Source organism: Ranitomeya variabilis, chromosome 3, assembly GCF_051348905.1.
Source record: "Ranitomeya variabilis isolate aRanVar5 chromosome 3, aRanVar5.hap1, whole genome shotgun sequence".
Lineage (NCBI taxonomy): Eukaryota > Metazoa > Chordata > Amphibia > Anura > Dendrobatidae > Ranitomeya > Ranitomeya variabilis.
In genome coordinates, this window is record NC_135234.1 from 609,330,190 (window position 1) to 609,355,408 (window position 25,219).

A 25,219-nucleotide genomic window follows, 5' to 3' on the forward strand; every position below is an offset into this window, starting at 1 on the left:
TTTTGGGAGTGACAGGTTCCCTTTAAATGGGAGGAACAATTGGGACCTTGTGTTTATCTGTCTGTAGTTCTTAATGACATTGTATATTTGGGGTGGTTGCACTGCTGCAGGATACATTTGTAGAAGATGGAAGGGGGACATGCCCACCCAAAAGTGAAGCTCCATTATGCAGGGAGGTAGTAGTATGGAAAGAAAGAATCCATAATAGCGGAACTCTAAGTCAGGCTGCTGAACACACAATTTTATATGAGCCTTGTAAAAAGTTTTTATCCCGTGAGAATAAAAGTTCTTGCAGTAAACAAATTTCTACAGAGTTGCACTATTGGAAGGATGTGTCCCCTTTTATTTTATATTGCGATAGGGATAGATTATGTGGGAGACACTTGAAAACTAATGTTAAATGTGGTGTGGATTACCAGAGAACTGGACACCTGTTTTTTACCTACACTTGCATGAAGGTGTGAATGAGATCACAAGAGTCCCATCTACAGGGAAATAGAGGCCTGTGAATCCTAATTTGCTCACATTGCATTATTTTTCATACACTACCGTTCAAAAGTTTAGGGTCACCCAGCCAATTTTGTGTTTTCCATGAAAACTCATACTGTTATTAATCAAATGAGTTGCCATATGAATTTAAAATCTAGTCCAGACATTGTCAAGGTTCGAAAAAAAAGATTTTTATTTGAAATAATAATTTTCTCCTTCGAACTTTGCTTTCATCAAAGAATGCTCCCTTTGCAGCAATTACAGCATTGCAGACTTTTGGCATTCTTGCAGTTAATTTGCTGAGATAATCTGAAGAAATTTCACTCCATGCTTCCATAAGCCCCTCCCACAAGTTGGTTTGGCTTGATTAGCACTTTTTGCGTACCATACTGTCAAGCTGCTCCCACAACAGCTCAATAGGGTTGAGATCTGGTGACTGCACTGGCCACTCCATTACAGAAAGAATACCAGCTGCCTGCTTCTTTCCTAAATAGTTCTTGCATCATTTGGAGGTGTGCTTTGGGTCATTGTCCTGTTGTAGGTTGAAATTGGCTCCAATCAAGCGCAGTCCACAGGGTATGGCATGGCATTGAAAAATAGAGTGATAGCCTTCCTTATTCAATATCCATTTTACCTTGTACAAATCTCCCACTTTACCAGTACCAAAGCAACCCCAGACCATCACATTACCTCCACCATGCTTGACAGATGGTGTCAGGCACTCCTCCGGCATCTTTTCAGTTGTTCTGTGTCTCACAAATGTTCTTCTGTGTGATCCAAACACCTCAAACTTGGATTCGTCTGTCCATAACACTTTTTTCCAATCTTCCTCTGTCCAATGTCTGTGTTCTTTTGCCCCTTATTAATCTTTTCCTTTTATTAGCCAGTCTCAGATATGGCTTTTTCTTGGCCACTCTGCCCTGAAGGCCAGCAACCCGGAGTCGCCTCTTCACTGTAGACGTTGACACTGGCGTTTTGCATGTACTATTTAATGAAGCTGCCAGTTGAGAACCTGTGAGGCGTCGATTTCTCAAACTACAGACTCTAATGTACTTTTCTTGTTGCTCAGTTGTGCAGCGGGGCCTCCCACTTCTCTTTCTACTCTGGTTAGAGCCTACAAACAAAAATCCCCTCATTAACAATAATGAGATCCCTTCATAAACTAACATGAAGATACCAATAGAGAACCATGAAGACACTGGATCCAAAGTGTAACAAGTAAAAATCTTAAATTTTATTAGAAAAGATTAAAAGCAATACATACCATATATCAAGCAGTTATAATATAACAGTGAGTCAGTACAAGGTCATAACAGAAGCTACAAACTGATACGGCCCCCTTTTCCCTGCACCATATATCCTAATATGCTCATAGCCCTTGTTTTACCAAAGGGAGCTGGCTGACTTACAGGATGTTTACCAAGCTATACCCTACCACCTGTAAGGGTGGGCACTATAGTCAATTGCCGTTTAAAAATAAACATCGGCTAACATTCCTAATTACCTGTAGTCATCTTGAACCAGGGAGAGAGGGGTCGGACAGACAAAGCGCACCTCGACGCGCGTTTCACTGCAAAAGCAGCTTCGTCAGGAGGTAGGATGGTGTTGCTGCTAGAGCCTTTATATAGTGAAAACTAAACCTCAATTGACCGGCACCTGTGTAACAGCGCACCGACGCCATGTTGCGGCGTCACCGAGGGGACCGCGCTCAATGTGCGCGTCATCTAGTCACATGACATGGTCATGTGACCGGGCATGTAACCAAGATGACACAACACATGAAGCGAGCGCTTCCCCACAGCGACACCACAGCGCATGCGCGTCGTGCGCTTTCATGCTCCGGCAAGAGGAAGGTATGTGAACAAACCATGTGTAAGACTAAAAAGGCGAAAAAACAAACTAGGACAGACCCGCTCACCACATAAGTAACCGTAAGTTACTAATTAACCCACCATCCTCGTTAACTATCCATCCCATACATAAATATTAGATATAAAGATACAATATTAAATATTCCACTATCTATAAAGAAATCTATAAATACCTAAACAATGACACGAAATATGACGAAAACACATTCAAAAATGGATATGTTCCACAAAGCATAACATTTACAAATATGGCAAATAGTACAGCAGCATACATAATATTTCAGTATACGGTACTGAGACCGCAGATGGCTTCATTTTTCTCTCTTGTCATTATGCTATCATTCATAAATAGTAGTCATATCATCCGTATCGTCAGAGTAGCCTGCAGTGTAAAATAGCCACCAAGAAATGCTGAACAAAACTATAAATAGAGTAAGAAGAGATGGTATAATTATTATGGATAAGCAGACATAATATGCCTCTATCAACATGATGATACATTAATCAGGAGGGGGGGGGAAGAAGGGGGGAGAGGGAAGGGGTACTGACCTATAGAATAAGTTTAAAAATAAAAGTACACATATTAAAAACAACAAGCAACACAAAATAAAATTTGCGCTAGCCTAGGAAGGATTTGAAGCTAATAGACTCATTTAACCCTTTAGGGGCTAGAGCGTCCAGATCCACCGTCCATCTAGTTTCTTTTTTAAGCAATTCCTTCTTATAGTTGCCACCCCTGATACCTAATTGCACCCGATCAATCCCTCTAACTTTGAATGTTTTTGGATTACTATTATGAAATTTTCTGAAATGCTTAGGTATCATTTTTAAAGCATCTATATCCAAAGCCATGGCACCATTCTTGATATCGCGTACATGCTCCAAAACACGCACACGTAGTTCACGTGTGGTCATGCCAATGTAAATTAAATTACATGCGCATTTGGCATAATACATCACGTTGTCGGTTGTGCAGTTGATAAAATGGGTGATGGAAAAAACCTTACTGCAGCTGCTATTTTCAAATGCGGAGGTACGCTCTATAAATTTACAAGCAGAACAGTCTCCACATTGAAACGATCCCCACCTTGGACCTGTTCTCTCAGAAAAAAATGTTTTTTGGGGTGCCACATAATGACTTTTAGTTAGCATATCCTTTAGATTTTTTGACCTGCGCCATGTCACCGACGAATGGTTAGAGATATGTGGTGCCACATCCTCATCTGCCAATAACACAGGCCAATATTTCCTCAAGATCCCTGACATCTCTCTCCATTCAGAATTGAAGGAGGTGATAAAACGCACAGGTAAATTGTCCTGATGTTTATTGACGATCTTGTGTCCGGATTGGGCTAAAAGTGTATCTCGTGGCGTAAATTTAGCTCTCCTATAACCAGTACGTATCGCCTTATGGTTATAACCTCTCTGTTGGAGGTTACTCTTGAGGATCTTGGCCTGTTGCTCAAATGCATTGTCATTAAAGCAGATGCGCTTAATGCGCAAAAATTGGCTGATGGGTACTGATCTAAATGTCTGGGGGTGATGCGATGATGTTGCATGTAGCAATGTATTTGTAGCAGTGGACTTACGGAACACGTCAGTAGAGATAAATCCTTCGTCATCTTTCTCAAGCATAACGTCCAAAAATTCCACCTTTTCTCTACTATACTTCCATGTAAGGTTAATGTTCAATGAATTATCGTTCAGCCTATTGAGAAAAGAATTAAGAGAAACCTCAGAACCCTGCCAGATGAATAATACGTCATCTATATAGCGAGACCATGAGACCACGGCGTCAATACCTTCCATGTTGGTAACAACCTCCCTCTCCCACAGCCCCAGGAAAAGATTTGCATATGAGGGCGCACAAGTCGCCCCCATCGTGGTTCCCTGGAGCTGTAGGAAGTAGCGGTCCCTAAAAACAAAGAAGTTGTGTGTAAGAGAAAAATATAACAAATCCAATATAAAACAGCAGAGTTGATTATCGGTATGTAACATGCTGAGAAAAAATCGAGACGCCGTGATCCCATGGTCATGCCGTATAGATGTGTAGAGCGACTCAACGTCGCATGTCACTAGATACAGATTCTGGTTAGAGCCTGTTTGTGCTCTCCTCTGAAGGGAGTAGTACACACCATTGTAAGAAATCTTCAGTTTCTTGGCAATTTCTCGCATGGAATAGCCTTCATGTCTAAGAACAAGAATAGACTGTCGAGTTTCACATGAAAATTCTTTTTTTCTGGACATTTTGAGAGTCTAATGGAACCAACAAATGTAATGCGCCAGATTCTCAACAAGCTCAAAGGAAAGTCAGGTTTATTGCCCAATGGTTTTCAAGGGTATTCTAACCATCCATTAGCCTTCTTATACAGTTAGCAAACACAAAGTACCATAAGAACACTGAAGTGATGGTTGTTGGAAATGGGCCTCTATACACCTATGAAGATATTGCATTACAAACCAGACGTTTGCAGCTAGAATAGACATTTACCACATTAACAATGTATAGAGTGTATTTCTGAATCATTTAATGTTAGCTTCGTTGGAAAAAACTGTGCTTTTCTTTAAAAAATAAGGACATTTCTAAGTGACCCTAAACTTTTGAACGGTAGTGTATGACTTTTAAGTTTAACCAACTTAGCTGTGCTGCTGCACTATGACTATGCACTATATTTACCAGACTTTTTATTGTTGCTGCAAATACCATCTGCTAACTTCACTAAAAAGGAAATACACCCTCTTTGAATTCTATGTTGTTATAAATCATGACTTAGTAAAAAAAAATCCATTCCTTAACGCCGTAACAACCAGAGGTATTTTTGGTTTTGCATTTTAATTTTTTGCTCCCCTTCTTACCGGAGCCATAACTTTTTTATTTTTCCATCAATATGGCCATGTCAGGGTTTGTTTTTAGCAGGATGAGTTGTACTTTTGAACAACACCATTGGTTTTAACATATGGAAGAGAAACAGACTCAAATTAAGCTATTATAAAATTAGGCCATTTTTGGCTAAAAAAAGAATAAATCCATCAGAGAGATAGCAGAAATGTTAAAAGTGGCCAAATCAACAGTTTGGTACACTCTGCAAAAAAAGAGCAAATTGGTATGCTTGGAAACTGAAAAGGCCTGGACGTCCGTGGAAGAAAACAGTGGTGGATGATCACAGAATCCCTTCCATGGTGAGAAAAACCACTTCACAACATCCACCGGAATGAAGAACACTTTCCAGGAAGTAGGTGTTTCAGTATCTAAGTCTACTATAAAGAGAAGATTTCATGAGAGCAAATATAGAGGGTTCACCACAACATGCAAACCTTTATTCAGCCTTAAAAATAGAAATGCCAGATTAGACTTTGTCAGAAAAACATCTAAAGAAGCCAACCAAGTTCTGGAAAAGCATTCCTTGGACAGATAAAACCTGTACCAAAATGATGGGAAGAAGAAAGTATCACTTGGAATGGCTTGGAATGGCTCATGATCCAAAGCACACCACATCCTCTGTAAAACATGGCTGAGGCAGTGTGATGGCATGGACGTGCATGGCTTCCAATGGCACTTGGTCACGTGTATTTATTATGTGATGGAAGACAGAAGCAGCTGGATAAATTCTGAAGTATTAACCCCTTCACACCAGGGCCATTTTCCGTTTCTGTTACTTGCTCACCTTCTTTTCAGAGCCATAACTTTTTATTTTTCCATCAATATGTCCATGTGAGGACTTGTTTTTTGCGGGACGAGTTGTTGAATGACAGCATTGATTTTACCATATAATGTACTGAAAAATGGGTAAAAAAATTCCAAGTGTGGCGACGTTGCAAAAAAAGTGCAATTCCAAAAATTATTACTTTTTTTAAACATGTTCACCAAATGTTAAAACTGACCTGCCATTATGATTTTCTAGGTCATTACGAGTACGTAGGTACCACACATACAGTATACAGGTTCTTTTTTTATTTTATTGATTTTTGCTGAAAAAATCTAAAGTTTGCTGAAAAAAATATATAACACACACACCATAAGTATGATGGACAACAAAATGAACCTACATAGGCTGCAACCAAACAGCAACTGTTTAAAAAAAAAAAAAAATAAATAAAAGAAAAACAAAACCAAAAAACATGGGCTCCCGTGTAATTTTCATATCCAGCATAGGGAAAGCTGACGGCTGAGGTTAAAATCCTGGGAAGTAGCCAATAGCCATAAAGGTTCCCAGGCTATTAAGTTCAGCTCACAGCTGTTTGCTTAGCCCTTACGGCCTAGTTTACAGGCGGACACCAGAAAAAAATTGACATAGGGTCCCCCTATAATGCCTAACCAGCAAAGGCTAGTCAGACAGCTGTGGCCTGATATTAATAGCCTAGAGAAACGGCCATAGATATTGGCCCACAAAAACTAAAAACATCAGCTTCCAACCACCCCAGAAAAGGCGCATCTTTAAGATGCGCCAAATCTGGTGTTTTAGGCTTGCCCTTTGCACTTGCCTTGGTGCGGTGGCAAGTGGGTTAATGGTTGGGGGGATTGATGTCACCTTTGTTTTGTCAGGTGACACCAATCCCACGGGATTGTAATGGAGAGGCATCTATAAGACACCCCCACTAATACCCCCATAGTGATATTTAAAAAAACACACACTCAGAATAAAGTCCTTTATTTGAAACAATGGCACAGACTCCTTTATTGGATCTAAATTAAACCATACTCACCGAACGTCTAATCCACTGAAGCCGTCTCCTGTAACAAAAATAAAATAATAAGCCACAATATTTCTCACCTTTCTGTTGAGAAGATAATCCATAATGTCCCACGACGATCCTGATGACTGATGTGACTGCTCTCAAGTACAGCCTGCTACACACTGAAAAAGGAGGTAATCGCTCATACAGTGTGTTGTGCTGAGCTGTGGTGAGAGAGTTCACCGGAGTTCATCAGCTGATCAGCTCCGGTGATCTCCCTTACGGCACCACCGCTGCATGAGAAAGTTCTCATACAGCAGTGGTGCCGTTATTGAGATCACTGAAGCTAATCAGCTGATGAACTCGTGTGACCTCTCTCATAGCAGATCAGCGCTATACATTGCGGGAGCAATTATGCTCCTGTCAGTGTTAGAGCAGTGACATTTCCATTGTGTAATGAAGCATCATGAGATTTTTTAGTCCCTGGCACCGCCCCTAATCCCTAGATGGTGGAAGTATCTATTGAGCGCGATGTTGCGCTTTATCCACCAAAGGCGATGCTCTTGGAGCAGCGACACGTAGGTTGGTACCGTCCCTAGCCAATGGGAGTGTCGACTTAGTGGAACGTTTAGCGCTCCACTTACCGGAAGTAGAGTGACTTGTCAGTAACAGCGATATGTCACTTCCGGGCTGTACACACGGAAATCATGGCGGTAAAAGGGATTTATTGAATCAGATGGCAGGACACGTACAGCCCCTTATTGCAAGCTGTGATGGTGAGACGCGGCTTATTACAGCTGCCTCGTGTTGGGAGAAGCCCTGTTCCTTCCCCTGATGAACCCCGGGTTACTGTCCTGGGGAGAAACGTGGCGGGATGGGCATCATTTTGGATGAGTGTCATTTTGGATGAGTATAAATCTCACTCTTCTATTTTTTTGATTATTTCCCTGCATTTGTCTGACTTGTGAAACTAGGGGATATAGAAGGTGTAACATCTTGAGGATGCACATATAGACTATTGGTTATACCTTATTATGTATTATCTGATGAAGGGTTAACAGGGATAAGAATTGAATGGCTATTGTTATCTTTGAGAATTGTCTCTATTTTTGGTATTGTGCACAAATTATCCCCTAGCACACCTAAGTTACCAGGGTTTGTGTGAATTTGAAAAACCTAAGAAAGTCTGGGAAAATACCCAAAACAGACTTATGCAGTCTCTTGTTAAGCACTTTTGCACAAATGCACTTTAAGTAACTATAGATGTTGGTGGTGGTGTTTCTCTGTTAAGTTTCCCCTTAGGGTCTAAAGGGAGAGCTGTCGGTGAGTGAGGGCGCCATGTCGAATTTAGGGTGCCAACCTCCGCTGTGAGGTAGGGTGAACAGAGATCACCCCCCCACCACATTAGTCTCTATCCTTTTTAGTATTGTATAAGAGTATTAAGACTATAGTGTTAAAGTTGTTACTGTTTCCTGACCCTGTATAGGGTAATTTTACCCATTTTGAATTAAAGGTTATATTTTAGGGGTATTCTTTTTTATCCTTTTTGGTTTACATTCAATTTATACTCCGACTATATATATATTTTTTGGTACTAATAAAACCCTCAACCTATTGTCTCCTTCCCCACCATCTTGTAGAATGTAAGCCCGCAAGGGCAGGGTCCTCTCCCCTCTGTATCAGTCTGTCATTTTTAGTTTGCTTACTGTAAGTGATATCTGTAATTTGTATGTAACCCCTTCTCATGTACAGCACCATGGAATCAATAGTGCTATATAAATAAATAATAAGAAGAATAAGAATAATAATATTTAATTATTTTACATGTTTTTTTTATGTTTGAGAACAGGCACCGGATGATGGGAGACTACTTCTCCCATCAGCGGCTCCTGCTATTACTGTTATCAGTGACAGATGTAGCCTGATGGGAGGAGTAGTGTCTCATCAGCCAATGCCTGCTGACCTGCGGTAAGATTTTTACCTCAGGTCACAGTATCTCTGTGGTGTCACAGCTGCGGAGTCAAGCTGACATCTGACAGCATGACCCTGGAGCTCTGACGGCTCTAGCTATCTTACCGGTAAGCATTACTGCCGTTCCGGTGTTTCCCACTCTGTCACGCAGATGACAGCGTGGGAAACATCATAGGATTTTTAGATTTGACTGACCCAATTGAAGTCAATGGGGGGAAAACTCTAAAAATCTGAACAAAAAATTGACATGCTGCAGAAAAAAATGCAAATACTCAAAGAAATTTACTGATCATGTGCACAGCACTTCAGGATTCTCATTTAATTAGCTGGCATAAGGATTCCATAGCATTTTTGGCTCATTTCCGTGTGAAAAAACGCTGCGAAAACGCACAAAAAATGCACCATGTGCACATAGCCTTACGCTTTTGCTCTTCAGTGTATCAAGCAACTATGAAAAAGAGAGAAAACAAAAGGAAGAATGAGGAAGGCCCATATATTTTAAGTGGATCTGCCCTTTCACACAAAACCTTTGGTAAGGTGTGATCTTGCTTCCCTCATCCACAACAAATTGAAACTGATTTTGGTTCACATACCCTTATACGTACAGTGGGTTCGGAAAGTATTCATACTCCTTTAAATTTTTCACTCTTTGTTTCATTGCAGTCATTTGGTAAATTCAAAAAAGTTAATTTTTTTTCTCATTAATGTACACTCTGCACGCCACCTTGACTGAAAAAAACAGAAGTTTAGTAATTTTTGCAAATTTATTAAAAAAGAAAAACTGAAATATCACATGGTCATATTCAGACACTTTGCTCAGTATTGAGTAGAAGCACCCTTTTGAGCTAGTACAGCCATAAGTCTTCTTGGGAATGATGCAACAAGTTTTTCACACCTGGATTTGCATTCTTCCTTGCAGATCCTCTCCAGTTCGGTCAGGTTGGATGGTGAACGTTGGTGGATAGCCATTTTCAGGTCTCTCGAGAGATGCTCAATTGGGTTTACAGTAGATCAGGGCTTTGCTGGGCCAGGCAAGAATGGTTACAAAGTTGTTCTGAAGCCACTCCTTTGTTATTTTAGCTGTGTGCTTAGGGTCATTGTCTTGTTGGAAGGTAAACCTTCAGCCAAGTATGAGGTCCAGAGAACTCTAGAAGAGGTTTTCATACAGGATATCTCTGTACTTGGCTGCATTCATGTTTTCTTCAATTTCAACCAGTCGTCCTGTCCCTGCAGCTGAAAAACACCCCCACAGCATGATGCTGCCACCACCATGTTTCACTGTTGGGATTGTATTGGGCAGGTGATGAGCAGTGCCTGGTTTTCTCCACATATACCGCTTACGATTGTCACCAAAAAGGTATATCATCATCTCATCAGACCAGAGAATCTTATTTATTATAGTCTGGGAGTCCTTCATGTGTTTTTTTAGCAAACTCTGTGCAGGTTTCCATATGTCTTGCACTGAGGAGAGGCTTCCATCGGGCAACTCTGCCATAAAGGCCCGACTGGTGGAGGGCTGCAGTGCTAGTTGACTTTGTGGAACTTTCTCCTATCTCCCTACTGCATCTCTGGAGCTCAGCCACAGTGATCTTGGGGTTCTTCTTTACCTCTCCCTCCTAGGCTCTTCTTTCACGATTGCTCAGTTTGGCTGGACAGCCAGGTCTAGGAAGACTTCTGGTGGTCCCAAACTTCTTCCATTTAAGGATTATGAAGGCCGCTGTGCTCTTAGGACCCTTGAGTACTGCAGAAATTCTGTTGTAACCTTGGCCAGATCTGTGCCTTGACACAATTCTGTCTCTGAGCTCCTTGGCCAGTTTCTTTGACCTCATGATTCTCATTTGGTCTGACATGCACTGTGAGCTGTGAGGTCTTATATAGACAGGTGTGTCCATTCCAAATCAAGTCCTAACAGTTTAATTAAAAACAGATGGACTCCAATGAAGGAGTAGAACCATCTCAAGGAGGATCACAAGGAAATGGACAGCATATGACTTAAATATGAGTGTCTGAGCAAAAGGTCTGAATACTTATGACCATGTGATATTTCAGTTTTTCTTTGTTATTAAATTAGCAAAAATTACTACATTTATGTTTTTTTCAGTCAGATGGGATGCAGAGTGTACATTAATGTGAAAAAATTAACTTTTTTGAATTTACCAAATGGCTGCAATGAAACAAAGAGTGAAAAATTTAAAGGGGTCTGAATACTTTCCGTACCCACCGTATGTACAGGAACTCTCAATTCTCATGCTTTGTAATGTGACGTACTTCAGCAGGCAGTGAGGTGCCTCTTCCAACCCAGTCTGTCAGCCCCTTTCCAGCATGCATTTCTACTGTAAGGCTGGCTTCACATTTATACGGGCCAGGTTCATTGAGACCTATAGTTGTCAGTCTGCCCTTGTCCCTAATTGTCAGTGATGACTAACAAACCCTAAATTATCCACACATTCTCATGCTCTGGAACGGGCTACATAAAAAGGGATGTAATGATTAGAGTTGAGCGAATATACTCTGAGTCGGTTGGCGAATCTGAATTTGCCATATTCCTGCCATATTGGTACGCTATTCATGCCGAATTAATGTTTGATGATCGGTTCCGAACATATTTCTACTCCCGAATATTGCAAAAAACCATAACAATCATAATTGGAATCAAATTTTGAAACATTCGCTCAACTCTAGTAATGATCACATGATTGATTAGTAAGGTGCTGTACCTATTTTACAGCGCATGCACCATTGACGTCACTCACAGAAATTATGTTCCGGCTCATGGCCGTGAAACGCAAGTGCCTCAACGCCATCATGGAGACGCCGCATGTGCAAACCTGCAAATTGTCCGCTTGCTTGTAAGGCGAAAACCGTGCATCTGCCCAGGAGTGACCCTGCATGCTACACACGTGTCAAAGAGTGACTCTGCACTGTACATACGTGCCAAGGAGCGCGCCTGCACAATACAAAAGAGTACCCAGATAAGACCCTACACTGTACACACACGTGTGCCAAGAGTGATTCTGCATTATTCACACGAGTAAAATCAGCAATAAAGGTATGAGGCTTGCGCTACTGAATAATATCTATAACAAGGAACCCATATCTACATATGAAACAATTTCTGGGCTAAACTCAAATAGATAATGTCACAAGGAAGTGTAAAAAACCCCAAAGAGAATATAAACCCATAAAACAAGATTTATCAGTGAAGCTAAAACCGCGCATGCTCTCTTTTTCTTAGGCTTTCTTGTGACAATAACTTTTTGAGTTTGGTCAGAAATTGTTCATATGTAGATATGGGTGCACAGTTATAGACATTATTCAGTAGTACGAACCTCATATAGTTATTGCTGATTTTACCCGTGTGTACAGTGCAGAATCATTCCTGACACACGTGTGTACAGTGCAGGGTCTCCTCTGGGCACCTGTGTGTGAAGTGCACAGTTGCTCTGGGGCACTTGTGAGTACAGTGCAGTGTCATTGCTGGGCACCCTTGTGTACAGTGCAGGGTCACTCCTTGCACACGTATGCAGCGCCCCAGAGTCCTGGTCATTGCAGTAATGTCATTCTTCCACCAGGGGGAGTGATATTACGTCTGATGGCAATAAAGGAGATCTTCCTACCAGGTATCACAAACCATACACTACACTTCACACTCCAGACCACCAGGGGGAGCCTTGCTCCTATCTACTAGGGCACTCCTCACAGAAGGGTAAAACTGGTGGGCTGGATAGAAAGTGAGGGAGACGCTGGCTGAGCTTTGCCCAGGCAACACCTGTCAGGCAGACAGGGGGAAAGGAGGAACATCTGAGCTGCAGACAGAGGGTCCCTGTCAGGGGTGGGATCCTGACAGAGGCCTAGCGAGACAGAAAGCTACGGAGCTGCGCCTGCCCCACATGCGGCAGCATCCTAAGAAAGGACACAAAGAGAATTGTATTGTAGAGAGTGAGAACCGAGATCACAGCACAAGGAGAAATCACCGGGAGGAGTTCTGCCCCAAGAACGGCAGCCTCCTTCTGAGGCGTGTAGCCGGTGGCCGGAACACCGAGGGAGTAATTGACTCTACGCATTACTTCAGAGACCGGCAGGACAGTCAATTCCAAGTTGGCTGCCCGACCTTAATACCTAAGAAGACACAGTGGCAAATTGTGGGGGTCGGGGCGTCTCTAGGGTCCCTATAAACAAGCCTCAGGCCATCAGTCATACGGGTTTGTCTTATCCATATCATCTGGGGGACAGAGAGGAAGAAATAACATCTAGAACATCTACAAGAGTTGTGAGGACCTTACCGAGTTGCTCAGCAGGGAGGGACTACAACACACAGGCGCTAGTAGGAAGGCTACTGATTTCCACCTGGATAAGGGGACTCTGGATTTGCCTTTGGACCGACCGGACTCTGCCTACCCTGTGGTCTGTACCCTGGACTGTGGATGCTGAAGTCTTCAGTAAAAGGTAAAGAGACTGCAACCTTGTGTCCTTGTTATTCCCTGTGCCTTACATCGTCCACCATCACCATCTACACTTCTGGGAAGCCCTGGGGACACACTTCACCTGGGGGAAGGTATACCATCTAGCTGCCATAACATCACCCCAGCGGACCCCTCACCGCAGCGTCGGTCACCCTTACTGAATACCACAGGTGACGTCACGAACTTCCCCTTTAAAGACCTTTCCCAAAACCATGAAAACTCTATTACTTTATTGGACGCCCCTCAAAGGGCCACGGACCGGGTCGGGCCACCGTGACATCCCTACCGAACCGAAGGACCCGGTGCCGAGTACCCCATTTCCCTTAACGTGGGGGCCCTCCATGTATATGGTGCAAGGTCACTCCTGGGCATCCTGTGTACAGTGCAGGTCACTCCTGGCACACATGTGTACACTGTAGGTCTCTCCTGGCACAAGTGTGCAGGGTCACTTCTGTTCACCCTGTGTACAATGCAGGGTCACTCCTGGCACACGTGTGTACAGTGCAGGTCACTCCTGGCACACGTGTGTACAGTGCAGGTCTCTCCTCGCACACATGTACAGTGCAGGGTCACTCCTGGCACATGTGTACTGTACAGTGCAGCGTCACTCCTGGCACACGTGTACTGTACAGTGCAGCATCACTCCTGGCACACGTGTGTACAGTGCAGGGTCACTCCTGACACACATGTACAGTGCAGATCACTCCTGGCACTCGTGTGTACAGTGCAGGTCACTCCTGGCACCTGTGTGTACAGTGCAGGTCACTCCTGGCACCCGTGTTTACAGTGCAGGTCACTCCTGGCACACGTGTGTACAGTGCAGGGTCACTCCTGACACACATGTACAGTGCAGATCACTCCTGGCACTCGTGTGTACAGTGCAGGTCACTCCTGGCACCTGTGTGTACAGTGCAGGTCACTCCTGGCACCCGTGTTTACAGTGCAGGTCACTCCTGGCACCCGTGTGTACAGTGCAGGGTCACTTTTGGCACACGATTACAGTGCAGAGTCACTCCTGGCCACACAATAGTGTGGCGCCCCAGGGTCCTGGTCGTCACAGTAGCATTGCTTTACTCACAGGGAGAGTGATGTTACGTTTGGAAGCGATGAAGATGAATATCTTTTATCAGGTATCCACAATGTATACAACATGTTCACACTCCAGACCAGAAGGGGGAGCTCTAAGCCTAGTTTAGGGTGAACTCCCCTATAAATACATCCTGATCTGGAGGGAAAGAGTTCAGTTTCAGTTCAGAAAGTGACAGACACAGAAGAGAGCAGACCGACATAGAGTGTCAGAAGGTCTGAAGGGGCCTGTAGTCTGAAGTACTGCAGCTCCTGGAGGAAGAGACATACGGAAAGCCAAACAATGTTCAGTGAGTGTGCAGGAGAGCGAAGCACAGGAGAGTAACATCAGGGGAGACCAGCTAAGATCAGGCTGCCTCCCTCTGGAGCGCAGATAACCGGTAGCCGGACCACCGAGGTTGTAAGGACTCTACGACTTACAGCAGAGACTGGCAGGACAGCTGAATTGCAAGTTACCTGTCCGCCTTAATACCCAGGAGACACGGTGACACCTTTAGAGCCCGGGGCGTGCTAGAGTCCCTATAAACATACTCAAGTCACCAGTCATACGGGTTATTTTCCTATCCTATACGGGGGACAGAGCGAGAACATCTGTGAGGACCTTATCTGAAGCCATAGGCAGTAAGGGACTACAACATCACCGCGCTGGAGGAAGGGTTTTAACTCCACTTGGTAAAGGGGACTCTGGATTCGCTTCCAAGCCGGCCGGATCCTGCCTGCCCTGTGATCTGGTGCCCTGGACTGTGGCTGCCTGAATTCTTCAGTAAACAAGGTAAAGAGACTGCAAACCTGTGTCCTCATTCTTTACTGCGCCATTCACCATCTTCCATCTACACACCGGGAGCCCTGGGGATACACTTCACCTGTGGGGAGTTATACCGTCTAGCTGCCCACAGAGGACCCCATAAAGCAGAGTCGGTCCCCACTGACCGAATACCACAGGTGGTGTCACAAACATTAATTTTATTCCCTTTAAAGATAATTCCCTTTTACTTGGGGGCCCAGGGCCGCGGACCGGGTCGCCACCGTGACATCCCCCTGTGAACGCAGGACCCGGTACCGAGTACCCCACGGCCCTGGCGGGCAACTCAATTACAGTGCAGGGTCACTCCTGGCCACACGAGTACAGTGCAGGGTCACTCCTGGCACCCATGTGTACAGTGCAGGGTTACTCCTGGCACATGTGTATAGTGCAGGGTCACTTCTGGCACACGTACAGCTCTGGCAAAAATTAAGAGATCACTGCAAAATTTTCAGTTTGTCTGATTTTTCTCTTTATAGGTATATTTTTGAGTAAAATGTAAATTGTCCTTTTATTCTATAAACCACTGACAACATGTCTCTGAAGTTCCAAGCAATAAATTTTGTATTTATTTTCTGAAAATGAGAAATCGTCAAAATAACAAAAATTGAATTGCTTGCAGACCTCAAATAAAGCATAAAACAAATTCATAATCATTTGGAAACAACAATACTAATGTTTTAACTCAGGAAGAGTTCAGAAATCAATATTTTGTGGAATAACCATGATTTTTAATCACAGCTTTCATCAGTGGCGTAACTACAAAGTTATGGGCCCCGGTGCGAACTTCCAAATGGGGCCCCCCCCGCCATAAAATTCAATGTAAGCCCCATAGAATACAATGCAGCCCCCCCCCTCATAGTATAATGCAGCCCCTCCATACAGGGGCAGTGACAAAGACACGAGCAAATGGTGACGAGGGGGCAGAGGAGAGGGAACAAGGGGGCAAGGAAGACAGGCACTAGGGGACACATGGGGGCTAGGAGGCAGGGGAGAAGGATACAAGGGGTCTAGTGGGCAAGGGAGACTGACACAAGTGGGCAAGGGAGACTGACACAAAGGGCACACGGGGACTAGTGGACAAGAGAGACTGGCACACGGGGACACGGACTAGTGGGCAAGGGAGACTGACACACGGGGAATAGTTGGCAAGGGAAACTGATACAAGGGGACTAGTGGGCAATGGAGACTGACACACGGGGACAAGGGACAAGCACAAGGGGACACACAGGGACAAGTGGGAAAGGGAGACTGACACACAGGGACTAGTGGGCAAAGGAGACTGACACAAGCACAAGGGGACAAAGGAGACTGACAGAAGCACAAGGGGACATAGGAGACAGGCACATGGGGACACACAGGGACTAATGGGCAAGGGAGACTGGCACACGGGGACACAAGCATAAGGGAGACAGGCTCAAGGGGACACACAGGGACTAATGGGCAAGGGAGACTGGCACACGGGGACAAGGGACACAAGCATAAGGGGACAAGGGAGACAGGCACATGGGGACACACAGGGACTAATGGGCAAGGGAGACTGGCACATGGGGACACAAGCATAAGGGAGACAGGCTCAAGGGGACTCACGGCCCCCTGACCTGCCAGAGCCGCTTGCAGCTGCGACCGTAGTAGTTACGCCGCTGCCTCACACACACATCATACTACAGATATCACACACACATCATATTACAGATATCACACACATACTACAGTTATCACACACACACTACAGATACCACACACACACACACACACACCAGAGATACCAGCTCATATACACAACTCACAATCTCCTCTCTGGTACAGGGGTGGCTGATGTAAACCGGCTGCAGCTCCTCAGCTTCTCCTGACTAAGGCTAGTTTCACACTAGCGTCGGGAACAACCCGTCGCTGTGCGTCGGGCCGACGTTCCCGACGCTAGTGTGGTCTCCGCCGCACAACGGGGGCAGCGGATGCATTTTTCCCACGCATCCGCTGCCCCATTGTGAGGTGCGGGGAAGTGCGGGGAGGTGGGGGCGGAGTTCCGGCCGCGCATGCGCGGTCGGAAAAAGTGGACCGTCGGGAGCAAAAAACGTTACATGTAAGGTTTTTTTCTCCCGACGGTCCACTACCACACGCCCAAGCGTCGCAAAACGGACGCGACGTTTGGCAATGCGTCGCAAATGCGTCGCTAATGTTAGTCTATGACGAAAAAACGTATCCAGCAAGAACTTTTGCTGGATGCGTATTTTCGGCAAAATGACGCATTTGCGGCGTATTGCAGTTAACGCTAGTGTGAAACTAGCCTAAAGCGGCTCTGTCCCGCACCTCCCCCCTGCTCTCGCCTTCTGTCCCGGGGTTATTTTGGCTTTCTCTTAAAGGGAACCTGTCACCCCGTTTTTTCCGTATGAGATAAAAATACTGTTAAATAGGGCCTGAGCTGTGCATTGCAATAGTGTATTTTGTGGACCCCGATTCCCCACCTATGCTGCCGAAATACGTTACCAAAGTAGTCGTTTTCGCCTGTCAATCAGGCTGGTCTGGTCAGATGGGCGTGGTGTCTTCCCCCAGATCTTGCTTAGTTTTCCGTTGGTGGCGTAGTGGTGTGCGCATGTCCAAGGTCCCGAATCCACTGCACAGGGGAGTGAAAATAGCGTGATGTGCGACATTTCATTGGTGATCGGTGGGGGCGGCCATCTTCCTTTGGCCGCGCGTGCGCAGAAGCGGCGCTCTGCTGGCCGCGGCTTCAGGAAAATGGCCGCAGGATGCCGCGCGTGCCTAGATGGAGATCGCGGCGGCCATTTTCCTGAAGCAGAGATGCGACACCTCGTACACACCCGACTCCGCTCCGTACACCTCGTACACACACGGCTCCGCTCCGTACACCTCGTACACACACGGCTCCGCTCCGTACACCTCGTACACACACGGCTCCGCTCCGTACACCTCGTACACACACGGCTCCGCTCCGTACACCTCGTACACACACGGCTCCGCTCCGTACACCTCGTACACACATGGCTCCGCTCCGTACACCTCGTACACACCCGGCTCCGCTCCGTACACCCCCGGCTCCGCTCCGTACACCTCGTACACACACGGCTCCGCTCCGTACACCTCGTACACACCCGGCTCTGCTCCGTACACCTCATACACACCCGGCTCCGCTCCGTACACCTCGTACACACACGGCTCCGCTCCGTACACCTCGTACACACCCGGCTCCGCTCCGTACACCCCCGGCTCCGCTCCGTACACCTCATACACACCCGGCTCTGCTCCGTACACCTCATACACACCCGGCTCCGCTCCGTACACCTCATACACACCCGGCTCTGCTCCGTACACCTCATGCACACCCAGCTCTGCTCCGTACACCTCATACACACCCGGCTCCGCTCCGTACACCTCATGCACACCCAGCTCTGCTCCGTACACCTCATACACACCCGGCTCCGCTCCGTACACCTCATGCACACCCAGCTCTGCTCCGTACACCTCATACACACCCGGCTCCGCTCCGTACACCTCATACACACCCGGCTCCGCTCCGTACACCTCATACACACCCGGCTCCGCTCCATACACCTCATACACACACTGCTCTGCTACATCCACCCAAACCCCTCCTGACCTCACACAAAAGCTTACCCTCCTCCAGCATGATGACAAACAGCACTGCACTACTGTCCTGCACTACACGGAAGCCCTTGATCATGTGACTCCAACTCCTCCCCTCCTGTGACCTCATCACAGGTCCTGTGCGCACAGAGCAGTGGCATCTATAGTAGTGGTGTGCGGCTCTCTGCGGTGGAGGGGCTCTGCTGCGGGTCAAGTGCAGTCCCACCCGTGATCGCGAGTGCACGCGCAGCAGGGCCTGTAAGGAAGAATTATTTAAAGGGCCGGCGGCCCATTTTGTAGCTTAGAGTTCTTAGGAGCCCGCCCAGTCTGCTGGACTGGGTGGGCCCCTAAGCACTGCGGGCCCCGTCGCAATTGCGACCCCTGCGACCGCGGTAGTTACGCCCCTGGCTTTCATGCGTCATGGCATGCTTTCCACCAGTCTTTCACACTGCATTTGGGTGACCTTATGCCACTCCTGGTACAAAAATGTGAGCAGTTCTTCTTTGTTTGATGGCTTGTGACTATCCATCTTCCTCTTGATTACATTCCAGAGGTTTTCAATGGAGTTCAGGTCTGGAGATTGGGCTGGCCATAACAGGGATTTGATGTTGTGGTCCTTCATCCACACCTTGATTGGCCTAGCTTTGTGACATTCCTGCTGGAAAAAACAGTCCTCAGAGTTGGGGAACATTGCCTGAGCAGAAGGAATCAACTGTTTTTCCAGGATAACCTTGTATGCGGCTCACTAGAAAAAAACCCTAGTTAAAATATAAACTTTAATGCATATATTAAAAAAATGAAATACAACATCTAGATATCCCTCAAATACAAAAAATGCCTAAAAATGGGCTACAGACTGATAGAAAAACTCTAGTCTTTTTGATCTAGCTAGCCAATGCCAGTCAAACTAATACCCACCTCCACTCAAAATTGGAGTAGATGCAAATATGAGCCCATTTTTTTATACCTCACAAGGAAAATAGTACCAAAAACAGTTACCCTTATATAAGGTGATACAATTGTGCTTACATATAGCAACAGTCTCACTCAGTCGATGTGCAGAAATAAATGATCTGCCCCTACATACCAATCTGCCTGGATGCCTACCTATGTGCGGAGGTTGGCACCCTAAGAACACGAGAATGGCGCCCCCGCTTGTACTATGGCTGTCCCTATTCTCCTACTACACCCTATAAGACTCCAGTCAGAAACAGAGGGCCAGATGGCATGTTTTGGTTTATATGATAAAATAGCTAAGGTGATATATGCACTGCTATGAAAAATTAAACCGGCCAAGATCAAAATATGTAGATATGGAGAAAAAAGGGACAGTCAGGCATTCCAAACCAATCATAGCCAATACACACAATGATAACTGATGCAGGGTCACAAAAATTGGTATTCAGGTGCTATAGTAGCACCATATGCATAACTGTATTAGCATCCCCAACCCATCATATACAGAGGGATCATGTGGTGCCAATGTAAACATACAAACTCTCACAATGGTACATGAACATATACCTAAACATATATAATTAAACACCGGAGCACCAAATACACTCCAAAAATGTCAGATAAACAGTAAAGACTCAAGGCAAAGTTTCAATGATAACACTGTACTTATCTACTGGAGTATGGTGCTTCATATAGGTGACTGGAGCCCATGATGATATGGCTCTTCAGATAAAGAAAGCAGACTCTCGACGCGTTTCCCCCACAAACGGGTTCATCAGGAGAGGTTCATCATGATAGCATGGCAGTGGAGAGTGTGTCCAATTTGTGAGAGTAACCTTGTATGCGGCTTGATTCATACCTCCTTCGCAAAGATTAATTTCTTAATTTTTGTCAGAGCTGTATACAGTGCAGGTCACTCCTGGCACCCTTGTGTACACTGCAGGTCACTCCTGGCACCCCTGTGTATAGTGCAGGGTCACTTCTGGCACGTGTACAGTGCAGGTTCACTTCTGGCACACGTGTACAGTGCAGAGTCACTCCTGGCCACACAAGTACCGTGCAGGCCACTCCTGGCACCCCTGTGTACAGTGCAGGTCACTCCTGGCACCCCTGTGTATAGTGCAGGGTCACTCCTGGCACACGTGTACAGTGCAGGGTCACTCCTGGCACACATGTGTATAGTGCAGGGTCACTCCTGGCACCCCTGTGTGCAGTGCAGGGTCACTCCTGGCACCCCTGTGTACAGTGCAGGGTCACTCCTGGCACACGTGTACAGTGCAGGGTCACTCCTGGCACACATGTGTATAGTGCAGGGTCACTCCTGGCACCCCTGTGTGCAGTGCAGGTCACTTCTGGCACACTTGTACAGTGCAGGGTCACTCCTCTCACCCCTATGTACAATGCAGGGTCACTCCTGGCACACGTGTACAGTGCAGGGTCACTCCTGGCACACATGTGTATAGTGCAGGGTCACTCCTGGCACCCCTGTGTGCAGTGCAGGGTCACTCCTGGCACCCCTGTGTACAGTGCAGGGTCACTCCTGGCACACGTGTACAGTGCAGGGTCACTCCTGGCACACATGTGTATAGTGCAGGGTCACTCCTGGCACCCCTGTGTGCAGTGCAGGTCACTTCTGGCACACTTGTACAGTGCAGGGTCACTCCTCTCACCCCTATGTACAATGCAGGGTCACTCCTGGCACACGTGTACAGTGCAGGGTCACTCCTGGCACACATATGTATAGTGCAGGGTCACTCCTGGCACACGTGTATGGATCACCCTACCAGGGCAGCGGGGAACTCAGTACTGGGTCCAGTACTTAAAGGGGATGTCACGGTGGCTGCGACCCGGTCCATGGCCCTGGGCGTCCAATTAAAGGAGAAAGGTCTTTTAAGGGGTATTGTGAATAAAGTCTATTGTTCATAACGCCACCTGTGGTGTTCGGTCAATGGGGACCGACGCTGCTTAAAAGGGGTCCTCTGGGGTGATGGTATGCAGAAAGATTGTGACGCTTCCCACAGGTGAAGCGGGGTCCCCGGGGCTTCCCAAGGTGTGTGGCAAGGATGGTGTATGTCGACGAATAAGTGGAGGACACAGAGTTTGCAGTCTTTTACCTGGTTTACTGATGGTAGCAGTAGTAGTCCCTAGTCCAGGGGTACCAAGTGCAGGGTAGCTGCGGTCCGGCCAGCTTGGAGGCAATAAGAGATCCCTTTACCAGGTGAGGTCCGTAAGCCTTTCCTGCTAGCGCCGTTTAGTTGGTAAGGTCCCTGCTGCTTGAAGCTCAGTGCAAGTCCCCTCTCTCCTGTCCTAAGACAGATGTCTGTACGATAGGCAGTTTGAGCCTGTTTATAGGATCTCTTAGATGACCCGGCTGTTAAAGGGCCACTGTCACCCCCTCCAGCCGTTATTAACTAAAAGAGCCACCTTGTGCAGCAGTAATGCTGCATTCTAACAAGGTGGCTCTTTTAGTTTTTGCTTCTGTTATTCCCTCAATAAAGCGTTTTATAATTTTCCCCAAATACTTATCTTTGTACCTGGAGGCAGGTCTGAAGCCCCCTCTGTGAAGCGTCCAACTGCCGTCACTCATCTCTTCTGGGGCGATGGTCGCCGCCCCCTGCGCGCTGTTCTTCTTAAATCCGGCGCCTGCGCTGTGCGTGCCTGCCTGGGGCAGGCGCAGTGTTCATTGGCCGTCCTAGCACTGATGCCGGGTTCCGTTCTGCGCCTGTGCGGGCAGTGCGGCCAGCCTGTTGCTGAATCCCCGCACTGTGTTATGCATTATGCATAGTGCGGAGCTGGGATTTTTGGGCATGCGCACTGCGCTTGTCAGACGCTCCCCCAGGTTCCCAGCCTTCCAGTGTCGGTCTGTGCAGGAATCTGCCCAGGAATCCCAGCCCCGCACTGTGCATAATGCATAACACAGTCCGGGGTGGGGATTCAGCAACAGGGTGGCCGCACTGCCCGCACAGGCACAGAACGGAACCCGGCATCAGCGCTAGGACGGCCAATGAACACTGCGCAAGCCCCAGGCAGGCACGCACAGCGCAGGCGCCGGATTTAAGAAGAACAGCGCGCAGGGGGCGGCGACCATCGCCCCAGAAGAGATGAGTGACGGCAGTTGGGCACTTCACAGAGGGGGCTTCAGACCTGCCTCCAGGTACAAAGACAGGTATTTGAGGAAAATTATAAAACGCTTTATTGAGGGAATAACAGAAGCAAAAACTAAAGGAGCCACCTTGTTAGAATGCAGCATTACTGCTGCACAAGGTGGCTCTTTTAGTTTATAACGGCTGGAGGGGGTGACAGTGGCCCTTTAAGGTCACTGCTTCACCTCAGACTTGTTACAGGCAATTGACATAAAGTACTATGCTTTCCGGTTCTGTCGCACGTCCTGGAGAACAACATGACCTTGGGCTCCCAGTACCCGACTTCTGCACTCTGGTTCTGAGGGTGTCCTTCTGCTGTTCCCCTCCTGAGCCATCTCCTCCTCAGTGCTTCTTTCCTCTAAGCTCCTCCACAATTCAACTTTCCTTCTGCTTTTCTTTCCAGGGGTAGCAGCTCCCTCGTGGCTACTCGGCCCCCATGTCTGCTCCAGATGTCTTTCTGCACTCCTCCTCTCCACTATTGTTCCCTTAGGGTATGTTTCCACGGTCAGGAAACGCTGCTTGTTTGACGCTGCGCAGAGCTGCAGCGTCAAACAAGCAGCGTCCAGATGTTCCAGCATAGTGGAGGGGATTTTATGAAATCCCGTCTCCACTATGCGTGGAAACCCGCACGCGGCGGCCCTGCGACTACGGACAGGCTGCGCGTCTTTTCAGATCGCAGCATGTCCGTACACCTTGCGGGGACGCAGCGTCCCCGCAAGGCATATCACAGGGCGCTATGGGAGCGAGCGATCATCCCGGATGTGAAGAGTTAACACATCCGGCATGATCGCGTCCCAGAAAGGGGGCGGGGCTTAGCGCCGAGCGGCTTCGCCGCTGCGGCGATACCGCCGGCCATCCTGAACGTGGAGACATAGCCTTAGTCTCCCTGGACCAACTAACTAGCTCCTCCTCCAGACCAGGATACATAAAGTGTAAGGAAGCTCCCCTGAATCCGGGTCCCGATCTCCTCTTCCTGGCCTAGACTCAGATGTGTTAAATGTGAGTGCCTTACCTGATAGATAGAATCTCCATTGCCTCCAAGCGTGACATCACCCTCCCCAAAAGGAAGGCAACATCACTGCAGCAACTGGTTACCTGGGGGTGCTGCATGTACAGTGCAGGGTCACCTCTGGTACACTTGTAAAGTGCAGGGTCACTTCTGGCACCCCTGTGTACAGTGCAGGGTCACTCCTGGCACCCCGTGTACAGTGCAAGTCACTTCTGGCACACGTGTATAGTGCAGGGTCACTCTTGGCACACGTGTACAGTGCAGGGTCACTTCTGGCACCTCTGTGTAGTGTACAATGCAGGTCACTTCTGGCACACGTGTACAGTGCAGGGTCACTTCTGGCACATGTGTACAGTGCAGGGACACTCCTGGCACACGTGTACAGTGCAGAGTGACTTCTGGCACAGGTGTACAGTGCAGGGTCACTTCTGGCACACGTGTACAGTGCAGGGTCACTTCTGGCACACGTGTACAGTGCAGGGTCACTTCTGGCACACGTGTACAGTGCAGGGTCACTTCTGGCACACGTGTACAGTGCAGGGTCACTTCTGGCACACGTGTACAGTGCAGGGTCACTTCTGGCACACGTGTACAGTGCAGGGTCACTTCTGGCACACGTGTACAGTGCAGGGTCACTTCTGGCACACGTGTACAGTGCAGGGTCACTTCTGGCACACGTGTACAGTGCAGGGTCACTTCTGGCACACGTGTACAGTGCAGGGTCACCTCTGGCACACGTGTACAGTGCAGGGTCACTTCTGGCACATGTGTACAGTGCAGAGTCACTTCTGGCACATGTGTACAGTGCAGGGACACTCCTGGCAACCCTGTGTACAGTGCAGGGTCCAGTGGAGGGTCACTCCTGGCACCCCTGTGCACAGTGTAAGGTCACTCTTGGCACCCCTGTGTACAGTACAGTGTCACTTCTGGCACCCCTGTATACAGTGCAGGGTCACTCCTGGCACCCCTGTGTACAGTGTAAGGTCACTCTTGGCACCCCTGTGTACAGTGCAGGGTCACTTCTGGCACCCCTGTATACAGTGCAGGGTCACTCCTGGCACCCCTGTGTACAGTGCAGGTTCTCTTCTGGCACACGTGTACAGTACAGGGTCACTTCTGGCAACCCTATCTACAGTGTAAGGTCACTCTTG

General features: G+C 47.2%; 1 long non-coding RNA gene across 1 annotated transcript; it reads right to left on the reverse strand.

Annotated features, from left to right (window-relative positions):
- Positions 1 to 1,703: 1,703 nt before the first annotated feature.
- Positions 1,704 to 17,970, reverse strand: LOC143818432 (uncharacterized). The gene is made up of 3 exons (XR_013224540.1): positions 17,844 to 17,970; positions 3,950 to 4,068; positions 1,704 to 2,781 (listed from the first exon to the last, which is right to left on the reverse strand). It is a non-coding gene; the product is annotated as an uncharacterized LOC143818432 (long non-coding RNA).
- Positions 17,971 to 25,219: the final 7,249 nt, after the last annotated feature.